We start from the raw sequence: 18,569 nt of genomic DNA, 5'->3' as shown, positions 1-18,569 counted from the left end.
GGCTTCAGTATTGGTATCATGGTGTCAATTTAATCTAATCGTCACTCATCCTCATTAGCCGAAAGTGGCAGAAGAGCGACTTAAAATAACAAAGAGGTACAAAAACAACTTTAACCCTCTAGTAATTTCTGATCAATAGATGCGTATTAGCTTTGATTTTTGACTCTTTAATGATAAGCTTACGATTATTATTGTTAATATGGATTGCCATCCATCAACAGAAGGACGGACCAATCGATCATTTAATTCATGACGTTTTTTTTGGTATTTGTTGTCCCTTCGGATCAGCTTCGAAACATAAGGAAATGATTAGATGTCTGTCTGAAGTTAGTGACAATGGTTCTTTAAATTCCTGTAGCTCTTTCAGCCGACGCGGGAACCACCTTTATGGCAGTGATCCTCTGTTGCCGCGTTTACCTACGAAGGAACTCGTGGTCAATCAACCAATTAGGCCTACCGCTTGGGCAAGAAACGATAACTTCACAAAGCCCTCTTCTCCGAAGCAGCCAGCAGGGAAACAGGATTTTGTCACAATAACCCTTTTGCTCTGTGAATGAACACCGGTTCTAACAACGTTTCTACTTAATTGGACATTATCCATTGTTTTTCCTTTTGATTGAACGTATATTCTATCTATATATTTCGAGACATATCAAGAGATCACCTCTTCTCTCATCTTCAGGCGATCAATTTTTGCTATGTCTGTAGTGTGATTGGAACAATGACAGTCCGTGATTTTTTCCAAATCCGGTCCGCTAAGCAACCAGTCTTAGATGCCCATTCGAAATCGACAGCTATAGAGCAAAATATGTTTGAAGTGAAGAGTCTTATTGAATGAAACATAGCTCGACTCACCCTCACATTTGAATTTTTTTAGATAACTTGCTTGCACTTCGTATAGAAAGCACCACGAGACTGAAAATTCACACTATTTGTCATGGCAAACAGACCTTATTCCAGCTTCGCTGAAAGTTCGATGTAGTTGTCAGTCATTAAGTTCAACGCTCTCTGCGCGTGTGTTGTGATGGGTTACCGTGTTCCAATTTTGTTTTAATTCCATTTCATGCTCAAAAAGGCTACCCGAAGTGGGACCTACAGTTGAAAGTGGGATCCGAACCACTAGGCAGTTGTGTCTCCACCAGGAATCGAACCTGGGACTCCGTGATTATAGGGGGTTAACGCGTTCATGGCTTTACAGTTTCGTGAATTCAAGGAAGCCAAGGTGAGAAAAATGTGAAGAACTATCTTCTACACGGAGCTAACTGTGTGTATGTATGTAAAACTTTCTAGCACATCCATTTTCCTACCTTCATTTTATCATCATTACGTTGAATTTTGCACCAGTGATTTTTCACTACGTTCTAGGTCACGTCACTTTGAGTCGTAAAGTATTGTCTGTAATTCAGTTTTAGTATAGTTTGTAGCCTCTCACCCAAAAATTTTTAAGGTGGGAGAAGGGAGGGGGGAAAATAGTGCGAGTTCAATTGAGAATACGAAAATAGAGCGGAATGATTATATTGCTACAATATCTTCAGGAAAGTAAAGCGTAAAATTGAATTCTGCCTCTGAGTGAGTCCTTGATATTGTTTATGTTTGAAGGTAATATATTAAACATGACTATCAGCATAACCGGACGCATATAATGAGATGATTTATTAGTGTTACCAGACTAAAGGTGTGGAGTGCGGCCTGTTGCCTCGTTCATTACGGAATTCGACATGTAAAAATTGATCAGCTCTTATTGCTAGTAACCATTATAGGCTTAGACCAAATTCTGGCGTTTATATTTCAATTCACTTCCTCAACAAATCCTTTCTCGATTGACTAGATTTTAAGCGGAGCGTCATTCAGTTGTTTGTGAGTGTTCTTTTTGCAGAAGCAACAGCAGCTCGCTCGCACACACAGTGCCTCGCCCACTCGACGAGACGCGTGGTCTGTGCAGTGCAGAACAATGACAGTGTTGCCTCTCTATTCGATCTTTGTATTCTCTTTTGCCTGCCACTACACACACATTTCAGACAATTCTTCCCATACAACAAATGGAAAAGCAATCAGGCAACTGTTAAATGGCTCTTTTCTAGATTTTCTATTAACACTTTCCACGGCCAAGATATGTTAACTTGGTTCTGTTTCGTATTCCCACAATTTAGCTTCGTGCAGTAGGGCTTTATATTGCAAGCTAAAAAAAACAACGTAGGCAGGTATTTTAACATTTTAATTTTCATCCTTTTCATGATTGTGTGAAAGAATATGGTGGAAAAATACACTACTTGGGACAATATCACTAATAATAATTGGCCGCCGCTGTGCCCGAGCGTGGTAAGCCGTCGGCTTTTGATCTCGCTGCCGAAATTCCCGGGTTCGAGTCCCGGCCTGGGTATGATTGTTTATGAGTGTTCCTTCATGAATTTTATCATACACTAATCCTCATCGTTGCGACTAGCCAAAAGTAAAGTAAAAAAAGATAAATATATTAGTAATAATAAAAATATGAATCTAGCTCCCCATGGTTCCTTTATGACTGTCCTTTTATCAATTCCATCGAGTCATCATTCATCCTCATTGTTGCGATTAGCCAATAAATGGTAGAGAAGCTGCGAAAAATAAGATGTAAAATAATAACAGAATTTTCTCCACAGAAGGAAAAATAAATGCTCCAGAAAACATGCAATACAGGAAAAGAGTGTCCTGTAATGTGAGTCTGTAAACCAAATGTAAATCACGAATGAAGAAGTTACGTGAAGGTTTCGTCTTCTACGAAGCAATACAGGCTTGGATGGCGTAGTGGTAGCGTCGACGCCTTGTAATCAAGGGGTCCCGGTGGAGGCACAAAGTGGTTCGGATCCCACTTTAAACTGTAGGTCCAGTCCCGATTAGTCATACTGTTCATTGTGGACTTAAAACACCAAATCAAAAGCCAACCAACCAATACGGGGTTGGAAACACTACGGTTATAGGTTTGGAAACACTGCTCCTCTCGGGAACTACTCTACCAGGCGAAACTAGACGATATAAAATACCGGGTTGCATAACCGTAAGGGAGGCTTTTCTTTCGAATTCCTCTGTACATACAATGATAAGGCGGGAGACGGACCACGGTATGTCCCGCTTCTTCTGCAAGCTTGTCTATTCGATATATGGGGAACTGGGGTTTGTGTAACATAAGGAGCTGCAGTAGTTCAGCCTTCCTCATGTTTCTGTGGGCTCGCGAAAATCCTGAATTAGGTCAATCCTGCAACAGCGCGTCCCTATCAGAGTGGATGGTTCCACGCCGCTTGCTAGCGCGTCTCGACTAACTGCAATTCAAGAGGTTTCAGCTTCCAGTCCAAGGCTTCAAGACTGAACTGAGAGACAATTTCCGAAGGGTGTCCGCTTCAAGTACGGCCTTGCACCTTTCGGACACGGCCTATATTACAGAGCATTTTTTTCTGCATTCCGTGTAAACTATATCACCATGGTGATCATTCTTTCATACAGGAATTTTCTGACTGGAAGAACTCCTTGCGGCTAGATGAACATGAGCGTAGTAATAAACATCGCGAATTCACATTAGTGGAAGTGAAATATCATAATAAAGAACTGTTAATATTAACATTAATACCAGGGTTGTTAAAGGTCCAGAAACCCATAATTTCTAATAGGTTCTATTGGGTTCCGCTGCAGGAACGGAACCTTTTTTCTCGCATAATTTAATTTCGGTCCAAGTTGCGTATTGTTTCATTGAAAAAAGTTCCTGGACCATATTTACATTGTTCCGGAGAAAAAGGTTCCTGGCCGTATTTAAATTCATCATAAAAAAATGTTCCTGGATCGAATTGAAATACTTAAACATGAAAAAGTTCTTTACAGCCTAGAACCTATTTACTCTAGCTGATTTTCTCTTCCGGACGGGAATTGAATTTATTTACAATTCCTGGGATCTTTAACAACCCTGGGATTGTTAAAGATCCAGGAATGCATACATCCTGACGGGTTCTATTGGATTGGAACCTTTTTTCTAGCACAATTTAAATTCGGCCCAAGTTGCGTATTGTTTTATTGAAAAAAAAGTTCCGGGACCGTATTTAAATTGAGCCAAAAAAGTTCCTGGACCGAATTTAAATTCAGCCTGAGAAAAGGTTCCGGGACCGTATTTAAATTGATCTGGGGAAAAGGTTCCTGGACCGAATTGAAATTCTTTACTGATGAAAAGGTTGTTTACGGTCCAGAACCCATTTATTTAAAATTCCTGGACCTTTAACAACGCTGATTAATACTGTCAAAAGGACCCAAAATAAGGAATAGCCTAGGGGCGCAAATTTTATAACCCGCCTCCCCGATGCTGACTGTCCGAGAGTTGGTTTGGAGAAGTCTCCTTAAAAGTCAATCCTACTTTGCTCTATAACGACGCATATCGACGCCCTCCCCAAACAAAGTTCAGGAACTATTGACAGATTACAGGATAGAAACAGATATCTCGCCCTGATGATCGAGACCAGTCTGAAATGTAGGTTGGGTCAAGTAGAATCTAAAAACAATGGTTAATCCAACAATTCAACATGAATCAACAGCCTCTCATTAGTAGACCTCGGATTTTTAGGTTCTAGAAACCGTGCTTTTAGGTTCCCAAAATAGGCTCTAAAAATCTTGAAATAGGTTCTAAAAATCCTAAAATATGTTCTAAATATTCTAAAATAGGTTCTAAAAATTCTGAAATATGTTTTATAAATATTAAATTAGGCTCGAAAAATCCTGAACTATAGGTTCCAGAAAATTTAAATTGTACAAAATTCCTGAAAATTACTTATTTGATAGATTGATTAAAAAATCACAAGAACAGTGAGAAGTTTTAGTAGGTATATATAGGGTTTTCCAATTGATTTTACAATGAAATAAAATAAAAACTATTTCAGATACAACCAAACTTTTTATATTATTTTGAAGCATAGTTTATTACATTAAGTTTTGAATAACACATCATTTAAGTGTCCACCTCGACTTCGGGCACATGAGTGAATTCGATGAACCCAATTTTCGATGACTTTGTGCAAAAACTCGGGCCTAATGTCACGAATGCAGCGTTCGATGTTCAATCTTAATGCATCAAGGGTTCGCGGTCTGCTTGCATAGACTATAGATTTCAAATAACCCCACAAAAAGTAATCTAATGGAGTTAAATCACAACTTCTTGGAGGCCAACTAACAGTTGCATTTCTTGAAATTATCCTTTCACCAAACTGTTCTTGCAATACGTCGATAGTGCCATTAGCAGTGTGACATGTGGCACCGTCTTTTTGGAACCACATGTCCTCCAAATCAATTTAATCTAAATGTGGCCACAAAAAATCTGTTAACATCAATCGGTACCGCTCACCAGTCACTGTAACTGCATCTCCTACCTCGTTTTGTAAAAAAAATGGTCCGATGTTGCCACATGCCATAAACCAGACCATACAGTGACCTTTTGCGGATACAAGGGCTTCTCGTGAATTTCTTGTGGATTGTTTTCACACCAAAAAAGACAATTTTCTTTGTTAACATATCTACTTAAACAGAAATGAGCTTTCTCTGAGAAGATCATTTTTGGCCCAAAATGATGATCCGTTTTAAGTCCAATAGAACGTCTATTTTTATATATTTTTGGATAATAACCAAACGTTCTTGAAACGTGTACGCCGTCGCCTTGTAATCAAGGGGTCCCGGGATCGATTCCCGGTGGAGGCGCATAGTGGTTTGGATCCCACTTTAAGCTGTAGGTCCAGTCCCGATTAACCTTGCTGTGCATAAAGTGGACTTAAAACACCAAATCAATCAATTAATTGAAGCGTGTATTTAGCCATGATGAATTGTCACAGTATACTAAACACATATGACAACTAGTGACCGTTATAAAATTTGAATCATAGTTGCCAGTTCATTTCAAAATCATATCATTCTTATTGGAAAACCCTTTATAACAACCACATGTTAATTTCTAACCAAATTTTCATTTGTATGCATAATTTTCAAAATTATCCACAAATTATTGTATTACTACACTTTTGCTGTTAGTAGAAGTTGCTTGTTGGTATGAAAAATGAATTACGTATGTATAATTTGCTGCACAATATCAGGGTGGCTACTCACTGAGAATTCAAAGAATTCCTGGAATTGTGCGTGAATTTGGTTCTGGGAATTATGCTTGAATTTTGGTAAAACATGAAAAAGAGGTACAAGCAGATGTTTTATTTTATTTTTATCTTTTAATTAACTTTCAACTTAAACATAGTCAGTGGTGAAACGTTACTTCGCAAGGCGTGAATGCTACAAAAGGACCGAACTGACGCGAAAGTGAGCAAGACCACACGTATCAGAAATTTTCACTTTGGACCGTGCGGGAAGTATTGGCGAGGAGGGGGGGGCAAGGACAGTTTACTTTGTCTAAGTAGACAAGGTTTAGCATTAATGGTTCATAGTACGGGGCAAAACGTAAGGGGGAACTGCCCCCTCTAATCGCGCCACGGTGTGCAGGTAACAGTGGCATCAGACATTTTGTTTTGTTTAGAGATTTGAAAAACATCATAGATTTGGAGGCGGGGGGGGGGGGTGGACAGAAAACATCTTTCAAACACGCCAGTCATTGAATTGTTTCGTTACTAAACCGAGCAAATACCTCTGAGAGATGTAAAAATCATGTAAAACCTAAGAAATATATAAAAACCTAAAGTAAGGTTTAATTTAGGCACATAAACCTAAAATAGGTTATTTTAGGCACTATAAAACTTCGTCAGTTGTTGCGTATTTTAATGAAACGTTGACATAACTTGTTATTTTTTATTTACCTGCAAAGGAAAAAACATTGGTTGAAAACCTAAAATCCGAGGTCTACTGATTAATGACAAAGCAGGATACGAGAACTTGTACGTTTTATGTGTTTGGGTGCATGCGGAGAAGTTTCGAAATCTTGTCATTTGAATGCCGACTGAACTTGAGACATCCCATTGACGAGCATGAGTTTCCAGCCTGAAATTCAAGGACTATCCTTCGCGGTGCGTAATAACCTCACTTATCAAACGTCTTAAGAATGAACTTTGTTCAAGTAAGTGACATAACAGTTCGAGGACTGGCAAAGGCTTCAGCAAGCCATGCAGGATTTGCAGCGCGCCTTGACGAACCTAAAAGTTGGAACCAATTACGCAGCAGCTAATTATCAATCCAGAGACCAATTCCGTTCTTTTTGTTTGTTGATATGGCATGGCTAACTGTCACGCTGTATTTACGTACAAAGTACGCCTGCGCGAATGTACTACGCACACGGAAGCACTTTCGACTTTCAAAACTGGATTTCAATCCTCATTAACCCTTATTCTTGACCTGCTCTGATCTCATGGTAGAGACCTATTTAAAATGAAAGAAAAAGTGGAAGTTTTATAAACAACTTTGCTAGGTACTAACCAAAAATAAAGCCACAGATCTTTAACTAGTTGTATCTGGTAGAATTCGGATTCCTGCAGACGTAGCCACACAAACAAGCACTTTCTAGACGCCACAGCACACAATCATCACGCGAACTCATCGTGTTCGAAAGTGACAAACATGCTTTTTATAAACATATACTAAAATACGTACATGGGTCCAAACAATTACGTGTCTTGTGTCTGCGTACTGTGTGGCATTGCAAAATACCAAACTTGTATCATAAGAGGTGTTTTTTTTTTCTGCTGGTTCTTGTTCGAATGCAAATTACTTTAAATTTACTTTAGTTTACTTTAATTCCCAATCTGTCATCTATGCTACATCAGTCAACTCACAGGGCGCATCGTTTCTCTGTGACTTCAAGCAAAGCAACATAACGTTTCCAATAAACAGGGGCGGCGCCAGAATTTTTTTTATCGGGTGGACAGGATCCATATATTGATAAATTAGGGTGGGCAGATATAAAGTGTGTGTGTGTGTGTATATATATATATGAGTTTCACAAACACACACTCTCTCTCCCCTTTCTAGGCGCATAGTACTTTGGATGACACTTGAAACTGTAGAACCGATCCCCATTAGCCTTACTGTGCATAGTGTGGACTTAAAACAAAAACTCAAAAAACTCAAATGTAATTTTTAGATTTAGAAAGCAAGTTATGCCAAAATTCGACATATACAGTTGCGCAAGTTTCAACTGCCCTTCTATAATTGCCACTATTAACGTCCTCTACATTTTTTCTTTCGATGCAAGAGACATACTGTGTGGACATTAAATTTTCAAGGATGTCGACAGAAAACATGTAAACACAGATAACAGTGAAGTGGTTATTTTTTGTTTGTTTGTTTTCTCCATAAATCAAATGGATGGTCTTGAATATACAGTTTTAATATTATGAGTTATTACCTGGAAAGAGTGCTGCTTCCTGGATGAGGGTTAATGAATAACCCTTTTAGTTCGCTCACAGGGGTTTTCCAAATTGATAAGTGCATATGAATGCTCGTTGGCAGGATTTAATGAGCACCCGCGAATGGAAGGGCAGCTAAGTATCTTGTATCTAGAAATTAACGTCTCCAGGCACGAATTAACGTTCATCTCTACACAAAATAAAACCTCAATGTTGCTTGTATCTACGAAAGGCCAATGTATTCAATTTAATGTATTTTTACTCTTGCAGTATGAGTGTGAATGCTTGAATGATAGTGAGGGGTTGTGTAATTTTGTCTATTTTTATGTGTTAAACAATATATATATATATATATATATATATGTGTGTGTGTGTGTGTGTGTGTGTGTGTGTGTGTGTGTGTGTGTGTGTGTGTGTGTGTGTGTTATCATAGAAGTGGTTATGATTTATATTCTTATATTTAGGTTTACATGTTTATAACCTCACTGACAATAACATTCGAATTTGTCCAGCGTTAAAATTGTGTAGACTATTTCCGATGAACTCAAGGATCCGTGTCAGTTATTATTATTATTATTGGTTATCATTATTATTATTAATTATTCTACCTACACTTTATGCACAAAATGGCTACGCGCCGGGGGTGTAAAAACCAATCCGGTCACACGAACTCTGGAATCGAACCGTTAAGCTCACGGGATGGGAGCCCCGGGTTCGAGACCCGACTTGACACCTCGAACAGGGGACTTCGGTTTCCCGTCGAAGTCTCTCCCTTCCACTCGTGAGATTTGGCGCCCACGAACAGGAACCCGCCTCTTAAACTATCCACACGTGAGACAGTACTTTCGAATTTATCATTATATGGGAAGTCAGTATCTTCCAGGGAAGATCGACTGGGGTAGGGTATTAAATAATGAAGTCAGAATTCCCTTATCCGAAGAATGTAGTGGGGAAATACTGAAAGTATCGTGAGGTTCACTGCAATTATCCCGAGTTTCATTTACTATTATGTCAGATTTACATCTTTGTGGAAATTAAAACATACTTTTCAGCTCGTTACATCTCTGGTAAAACTTGGCAATGAATACACAAACACAACTTTTTAAGGCAGTTAGCCATCGATAATCCGTTGGCTAAAGGTATAAAGAATAAATTATAAAAATAACCGATTATATGCAAGACATTTACGAAATTATACAGAAATATGTCTTATTACGAGAAAATTGTAGAAATATGTTGTAAAAAGTAGAAATTGGTAAAGTATGTCAAAACATGCCTTATCAAGCTCATCTATTTCGCCTCATTTTCATCAGATACGAAAAGATCTGACCCTATTATTTGATCCAATGCCAAATAAAATATATATTATAACTAGACCTCGGATTTTTAGTTTCTAAAAAGTGTGCTTTCAGGTTCCTAAAATAGGCTCTTAAAAATCCTAAAATAGGCTCTTAAAATCCTAAAATAGGTTCAAAAAACCCTAAAATAGGTTCTAAAAATCCTAAAATAGGTCTTAAAATCTTAAGTTAGGCTCTATAAATCCTGAAGTAGGTTAAATAAACAAAATAGTTTAAAATTTCTGAAAAATGCTGATTAGGTATAGTCACCGGCAATGAAAATGGGACACTCCTGAAATACACACTATATTTTGTAACGTTATGTGTGTTGCTAACCCTACAGCGATGGCAGAACTTACCATTGGAAATTTGCTATTAAAATCTATTCTTCGCCGTAGAGTTAGGCAACAATCTTTTTCATGTTATCGACAATCAAACTCCGCAATTTTGTCTGTGAGGATCATTTTATATGTTGAAAATAATCTTTCAACAAAAACATAGTCAGTGGTGCAAACTTCAATGTTGAAATGTTAGTTTGCAAGGCTTGAATGCCAAAAAGCACCGAAGTGACGGGAAAGTGAGCAAGACCACACAGATCAGACCACTTTGGATTGTATAGGTAACAGTTGCACCAGACATTTTGCTTTGTTTAGAACTTTGAAAATCATCATGGACTTGGAGGAAGGGAAATCGACAGAGAGTACAGAATCAAACATTCTGACATCAATTCTAATACTTTGTACAAGAATACTATGTATGGAAGAAGGTGAATTCTTGTTTCCTGAAATTATTGATGAATATAACGAACTGCTTCCTCTTTTTATAGAATTGCGAATTGTTTATTCTCTTGTGAGCCTCACGTAAGTATATAGAAATACCCAGCTATCATAATGCCTAATGATATTTTTGGAAATACACGGCGTCAAGAGATGCCAGACAATAGTAGCAAACTCGTCAGATTGGACGAACGTGTTAGGAAACTTTGCAGAGATTTCCAAACTTTGCAGAATACATTAAATTTGAGTATGCAGACTGAGATTACCAACCTTCAAATCCAATTAATTGACCCATATTGAAAATTGATCCTGAACTTTATTACAGAATTACGTTAATTTAGCTGCTATAGAAAGTGTGGAAAATATTCAATTAAGTGTAGTCTCGTTACAGAGCGAATTAGTGAAACTACAGCAGCTTCAAACTAAAGATATCGAACAATTCAAACTTGAATTTCAAGAGCAAACTTCTAACATACAGATTAACTTGACAGAACCCCAAAAATTTGGTACAAAATATTAAAAATGATTTTATTGTCGAACATATGAATAAATGCTATCACTAATTTACGCGAGGATCTTCAATTTTACTAGAAAAGCACTCTGACATTAGAAGTAATTAAACAAAAATTTCAAACGGAAGAAGTTCACAGTGCTCTTGCAGAAATTAAAAATAAATTACAAATTTTAGAAGATACCATTACCAACTTACCCTCTTGGAAGAATTAAAAGTAATCAGTAACTATAAAATTGCAATTGGAAACGTACGAGGATTTCGGACGTGTCCAAGCAACAATTTCAAATATTAAATCAGCTTTGAAGTTGATGAATGATGAAATTAAAAATATTCATGCTTTGATCGAAACCTTTCAAGATCAGTCGTCTCTGTTGACCAGTAAACATTAGGTACCTGTTCTGCAAAAAAAATGTTTATTAGAAAATTTGAATGTGGAAACAAACCTCACTCATTTTCATCATGTTTTAGATAATATACAGTGTGATCTTGAAACTTTGCAAGACATCCCAAGATGATTTAGCAAAATTCAAAGCAGCTGTATCGGTATTATCCGAAGCTAGCAATGTAGAAAGTATCAAATCTTTCTTGACCACACTTGAGAGCACAGTAGCTAGTCTTCCTACCCCCAAGAACTACATACTATCAAAACAAATATTGCACACATACTAAAACAACTAGAATCAGAAGCGACAAACACAGAACCAATTCAAAATGAAATTGCTATGCTTCGAAACATGATGTCCACTTTTCCTACGACTCAAAGTGTGACTGAACTCCATGCCCAGTTTACGGAATTGAGTACCCTAGTGAATGATCTCACCGAGAAAAGTTCTAAACCTAATATTGTGGAAAGTCTTCAGCAAATTATTGCCAGTGTCAGAGAACAAGTTGGTACTCTCGAATCCAATGCTGCCCCGCATGAGTCAACACTGGCTGCTTTCAGTGCTAAATTACAAGAACTCAACGAGAAGTATAAGAAATTAAATGTGGAATTAAAGATCAAGCCATCGTTTTCAAACGTATCTGATCATATGGTTGAACGGCTGTTATCCATCGAAAATAAACTTGGACAAATTCATAGAAATCTTGCCAGAGACCCGGGTTCGAGTCCTGGTCGAGCCTGCATTTTTCGCTGAAATTCTACATACTACATCTCCTGTGTGTGCCTAATTTAATGGATTGACATCTCTACGCTGGGAGGAACCAGGCAACGTCGACGTCTGTAGTGTTTCAAAGGCAACAGATCCCGTTGCAGTAGCACTTGCAGAGACGATTTCACACAGGTAAAACAGCGCTAGCGGAAATGCAGGGGAAGCCAGGCCGGGTCGGTAGCTCAGTGGTAGAGCAATGGCACGGATTGCCAGAGACCCGGGTTCGAGTCCTGGTCGAAAATGCATTTTTCGCTGAAATTCTACATAATACTTGTATGTGTTCTCCAAAAGTCTAGAGCAACCAAAATACAAACAATTAATGGAATTGTACAATAATCTAAATATAGATGTATTCTCACCTCAAATTAAAATTCTCAATGTCGAGAAAATTATGTTGTGGTGTTTGATGAAGTGATTCTCGAAAATCAAAATGAAATTCGAAATTATTTTACACAGGGGCGTCACAGAAATATGAACTGCTTTAATCTCTAGCAAACTTTCTCCAAAATTCCTAAACAACTACTTCGCGACAATGCTAATTTCATATGCTTATTTCGGCAGGACCACACAAATTTGAAACATGTACATGATGATTATGTGGGAGGTGACATGGGATATCAAGAATTTCAAAATTTCTGTGCACCTTGCTGGTAAAATGATATTGGATTTGCTGCCATCGACATGACAAGAAAACCTAACGATGGGAATTATAGAAATAAAATTAATGATTTTTTTCTAAAAAATACCAAACACTATAATCTAATAAAATAATAACAAAAAATGACGAAACGAAAAATTGATGATAACTTAAAATTACGCGAATACTTGGCCAAACGTTTTCGAGGTTGGAAAAATGAAAATTGTGGCTTCACAAGCGTGAAGAGCAACCTATTATCGATGCTATTGGTAATATTGGTAATTAAATTAAAACTGTCACAGAATTAATACCAGTTGCTGTTAGTAACATTCTACATTATCCACCCACACCATTCACACTCCATATCTTCCCAGTCCACCTCTCTGCATCTCTGGATCCGATTGAAATAGGTCCCATAGCAACAAAATATTTGACCAGCAGAAAGATGATAAGGATGAAGTGTTTGGTTTGTATTCAGACATTGAACGTGATGGAAGCATCATTTGGAAAATTGATAATTTTAGAGTTAGCTTTTTAGGTGATAATATTATAGTTTGCAATGAACATTATTTAGGAGAATAAAATAGTTGAGTGAAGTATCCTGGCAGTGTAGGATTGTGGGAACTTATTACACGTAGGAGTCCTGAAAATTACACCAACGAAGATCATGAAAGATATAAAGAAATCTTAAAAAAACATCGAATGCATTGTATCAAAATTATGATTCCACACAGAAAAGAGTGAAATCTAGCAGCGGTGAGAAATATAGAAACCTCATCAAACCTATTTGGAATGAATTGAAGGTTGGCGTGGAATTAAACAGTATACCACTTTACCAGAATAATATGTTTGGGTAGATGATGTGAGGAAGCTTGTAGATTGTTTGTTGGTCATAGCCGGAGAAGAAAATGCAGGTAATAAAAATTAATACAATGAAAAAAATATATATTATGGCTATGATCAGCACATAGCTCACCAATTTTATTGTGAACGATACGAAAAGCATAGAATATTTGATTAAAATTATCAACACGCTCCCACCGAAATTCTGGAATGTAGCTGAAGGTAAAGGTCTTGTTAATGATATTATTAAAAAAATTCCATTCGAATTACATATCACAAGATATCAGTATTGTGGTCCTGGCACCAAACCCAAGAAAATATTACAGAGAAGAGATCAATGTGTGAATCCACTGGATGATTCATGCAAACAACATGACATCGCTTATAACAAAAACACAGATCTTGATGCTAGACACGAAGCAGATAGAATTTTGGAAAATGTAGGATTCGGTCGTCTTGTCTGTAAAAATGCATCACTAGGTGAACGTGTAGCAGTTATGGGGACCACCATTGCAATGAATACGAAAAGAAAATGAGGATGGGGCTTATAATAATAAATACCCCTAAGAAAATATGAAGCCGAAAGGTATTGTCTATCAAGTGCCTTATCAAAATCTGAAACATTTAATTTTTTTGATTTTCAATTCTAACAAAAAACCAGCGAGAGAAAAAGCAACAATGTGTGCACAAAGGACATGGAATGAGTTTATTATTAAGCACACTCCAATTAAAACGCTTGTAGAAAATAAGAAAAAGTCACATAGTGGAGGATTTATTTTTAGTATACCGGATAATTAGCAGCTTTGGGTGCTGTGGGAAGTTTAGCAGGAGGTACTGCTGCGATTGCTAGAACAGTTATTGAGTTAAAGAAAAATAAAGCTGAATTGCCTGAACAGAGAAATCATAATTTGTCCATGGAGAAAAAATATGTCGTGGAATGAAATTTAGAGTATTGAAAAAATTTAAGAAGAAAAAGAAAGAAAAAGCTTACGAACCAAGATATTGAAACTTTACTTAAAATATTTAAGATTCGATATTTTAGAGGGGTCTTCATGTCTGATTCTCTTCCTCGAAATGGTCTCTTGTCGCAAAAATGTGGTTTGGTGAATTTGGATGTGTCTAAAAATGTCGGTACGCATTGGATCTGCTTTACAAGCAAAACAATATTGCCTCTATTTTTTATTCTTTTGGTGGAAGGCCACCGTTAAAATTAGTCAACTATCTATCCATTCTAACATTAATTACAACGACAAGCGCATTCAAGGTTTTAACCAAGTTATCTGCGGTCAAATCTGCGTTTTGATGCTTGCATTGTTATTTAAAATACACCACATCACATTACAGGATTTTCAAAATAAACTGTGGTACGTAAAACATGGGAGTCTTTCATCTCTCCACCAAGACTTCGATCTTGAAACTGCAACTACACGATGGTATTATTTATCCGAAATGTATTGCTTTGAGAGCTTTCTACAGCATGTACCTCATTCCGAATGTAACTTCATACAATAATACCATCATTGTGGGAAACGAGAAAATTATAATTCCTCCTGGGCAATATAATTTATCCACATTGCAAGCTGAACTTCCCAATAACATATTGCTTTCACAAAATTCAGTAACGCACAGAGTAGAGATTGTATCTACGAACGAAACGGTGGATCTATGTACGATGGGAGAACTTCTAGGATTTTCCGAACAATACCAAATTAGATGCAAGCATGAGGCACATCGCCACATTCATCCCAAAATTTCTAGCTATTGAAACATTAAATATTCACTGCAACGTAGCGAAAGGTATGATCATCAAAGCGGAATAAAATGCAATTGGCAGTCACAAGGAAACTGGCATCATTGCTACATTTATACCGGGTTCCGAGTTTATGAGACCGATCATATATTGTTCTGATCCACCAGTTTATTTTCCTGATTCAAACGATAAAATTAATCACATAGAGATAACAGTCACCAGCGAGAAAAATGAAGTTGTTGATTTTGCTGGTGCCACTACCACAGCCGTGATATAAATCAACATATAAAAATAACCAGGGGACGTATTGAAAGTTACGAGTTGCAGTTCTTCCCTCCGAATCGGAGGACGTTTTGCTAATCTTAACCCTTTACCTGCCAATGTTCCCAATTGGGAACATCAACTAATTTTCCATTTAAAACTATACTGAAAAAAAAAAAATCAAAGTTTTCTTGTTTCATCTATTAATTTAGGGTGTATATTTACTATTAACAACATTTAATTAATATTTTCATTATTATCGTCTGGATAGTATACTATGAAATTACACAAAAATGGTTAAAATTGCATTCATAATATTATATATTTTTTATTTACACCCTAATAAATTACTTTTTTCTTCTCTGTACAATATCGGGCAGAACATAATGCTAGTATTACATGAAATGCATTAGAATGGGTTTTTAATTTATTTCTATTAGTCTGGACGTAAGTATATTATCATGTTCCCAAATGGGAACATTGGCGTTTTGCATGAACAATGGTTACAGACAACAAATAACTCGCACAAAAAACTGAAGAGAAATTTTCCTCTCTCACAGTTTTGAGGCAAGATTGTTTTGTAATTTGGTCAACAATGGAAATAAAATCATGCTTATTGTTGGCTACAAGTACATTTGAAATAATTGTTTTTACATTGTTTGTATAACAAATATCCCGGCGTGTTTTGTGCCACGTTCTGTTAGCTGCTTCTGTTGATTCATGCCGTCTCGTTGTTATAAAATTCAGTCTTTCAACAACATTTGTACGAACAACATGGCATCGAATCGTTTCCTAACATTGGAAGCAGCTTTTCAGTATTTGAATGAAATTTTAGATGACGATACTGAAGACATTGGAGATGTAGTGGATATTTGTCAGTTTGCCTCCAGAAGAAACTGCATATCTTACCGATGAGGAAAAAATTGATGACAACGTTTTTGAAGAAGTGGTTCCTTCAGATGTGTGTGGTGAATTGGTTGTCACAACTAACATGGAACAATCTACTCCGGAGTCTCTTCAGCCAACAACATCAAGAAAGGCTAAAGGGGCATCAAGTAAACAGGTAGGACATCCTTCGTGGAAGAAGTCTACGGTTATAGAAAACAATTCGCTCCATTGTGATGATTCATTTCAGTGCTTATCCGACAAACACCCAGAATTACTGTCACTGGAACCTATTGAGTTGTTTCATAAAATTTTACCAGAGACATACCTCGAGCATCTCTCTTCAATGACGTGCCTATATGCAGCTCAAAAGGGCAAAATTGTGTCGATTTTCGAAGAGAAGTAGCCACCTTCCTTATTCGCAAAAATCCACGAACATCTTCGAGGCCAGGACCACGATTTGAAATCCCAGGGTCTATGAGGAAAACTGATGGTCATTTTCTGATTGAAGCAGGACAAGGAAGGTGTGCATTTTGCCAAAAAAATGCTCGCCTACAATGTCGCGAGTGTGCAAGAAATATGCATTTACACTGCTTCCCAGCTTTCCATGGCTTATCACCAGTTTAGGACATTCTGTGTGTGTGTGTATTTTTTTTTTTTCATTTTCAAATGTGTAAACTACATATATTTAAAATTTGGTATTGCTACATTTTCAATAAAATAAACCCTTTTCTCCTTGAGTAAAATTTCACAAGGATGTTTCTCATTTTTATACAATTATGTTATCCTATTATGTATTTGTATTAGTATTTTGTATTTTGAAGGTTGTATTGTTGTCTGACTCTCTGTAAGCTTATATGTAATATTTCTGTACATTTACTATGCTAATATATAAATGGAAACCATGCTGGTCCAGTTGAATTATAATTAGAAAACTCTGTAATAATACTTCACATGAAACGCCAATGTTCCCAATTGGGAACACTCCAGTTTACATATAGAGAAAATAAAAAATAACAATTTTTTTGAATAATTCTCTTTAATGTACACCAAAGAGACACAAATTACTGATAAACTCATTAATTTCAAATCCAAAGACAATTCGGCGTGTAAAAGGTTAATGTACCGAACAAAGAAATTGATATTGATGTTCATATTGGAGATGGGTTAATTCATCCACACAGAGCAGATCTTTATATAAAATTTGATGTAGTGAAAAAAGAAAGTGGTGAGGAATATCCTCCCAATGCAAATGTAAAACTCATCGATAACTTTGTACCTTTTCTCTTCTTTCAAATTGTAGCTAGGAAGCATGGCACGGTCATCGACCGTATTGACTATCATGGTATTACTTCGACTACAGTCGGGACATTGAAATTATCCAAAGCAGACAGTACTTACTATCAAGCAGGTGGATTCGAAGCCGGGACGAAAATTAGAACAAAAAGCCACACTGTACTGTTCCTCATGCGACTGTTATTTGGCCTTTTCTCCGATTACAAGGAAATCATGTGAAAAGGTGGCTTGCGCATTACGTTTCGCAGAGCACCGAAGGATAACAATGTTCTTATAAGATACAAAACATTGAATGCGGATGGAACAGCCAAAGATGCTACATTACCCGAAGCAGCAAAATGTCTGATCAAATCTATGGAATTACGCATGCCTGTGGTACAATATGAATCAAACTATGCAATCAAATACAAAGCTAACATCTTCAAAAATCCTCAAATTCCTTCGCAGTTTTACACTTACCAATGCATACAGAAACCAGTCTAGGGCAAATATTTTGATTTCGACGCAACTAATCAATTTTCTAGTATTCAGTATGATATGCCTGAGTTTGTAGATGTGCTGTTTCAAATAGGAAGAGATGATGATCACGAAAAAAAGACAATAGTCAATTTGATAATTGCAAGATTAAAAATATTTATCTTAAGAAGGGGCGTAATGAGGTTTTCCCGCGAGAGAATTATAATTTGAATATAGAAAATCAAGATTATTTAAAATTATATGAGGCATTCACTGCATACATGCGAGTGATGGAGGGGAACATTAATATATATTACAATG

Source organism: Lepisma saccharinum, chromosome 2 (genome assembly GCF_977018435.1).
Source record: "Lepisma saccharinum chromosome 2, izLepSacc3.1, whole genome shotgun sequence".
NCBI lineage: Eukaryota > Metazoa > Arthropoda > Insecta > Zygentoma > Lepismatidae > Lepisma > Lepisma saccharinum.
Note: the sequence above shows the minus strand (reverse complement) of the source record.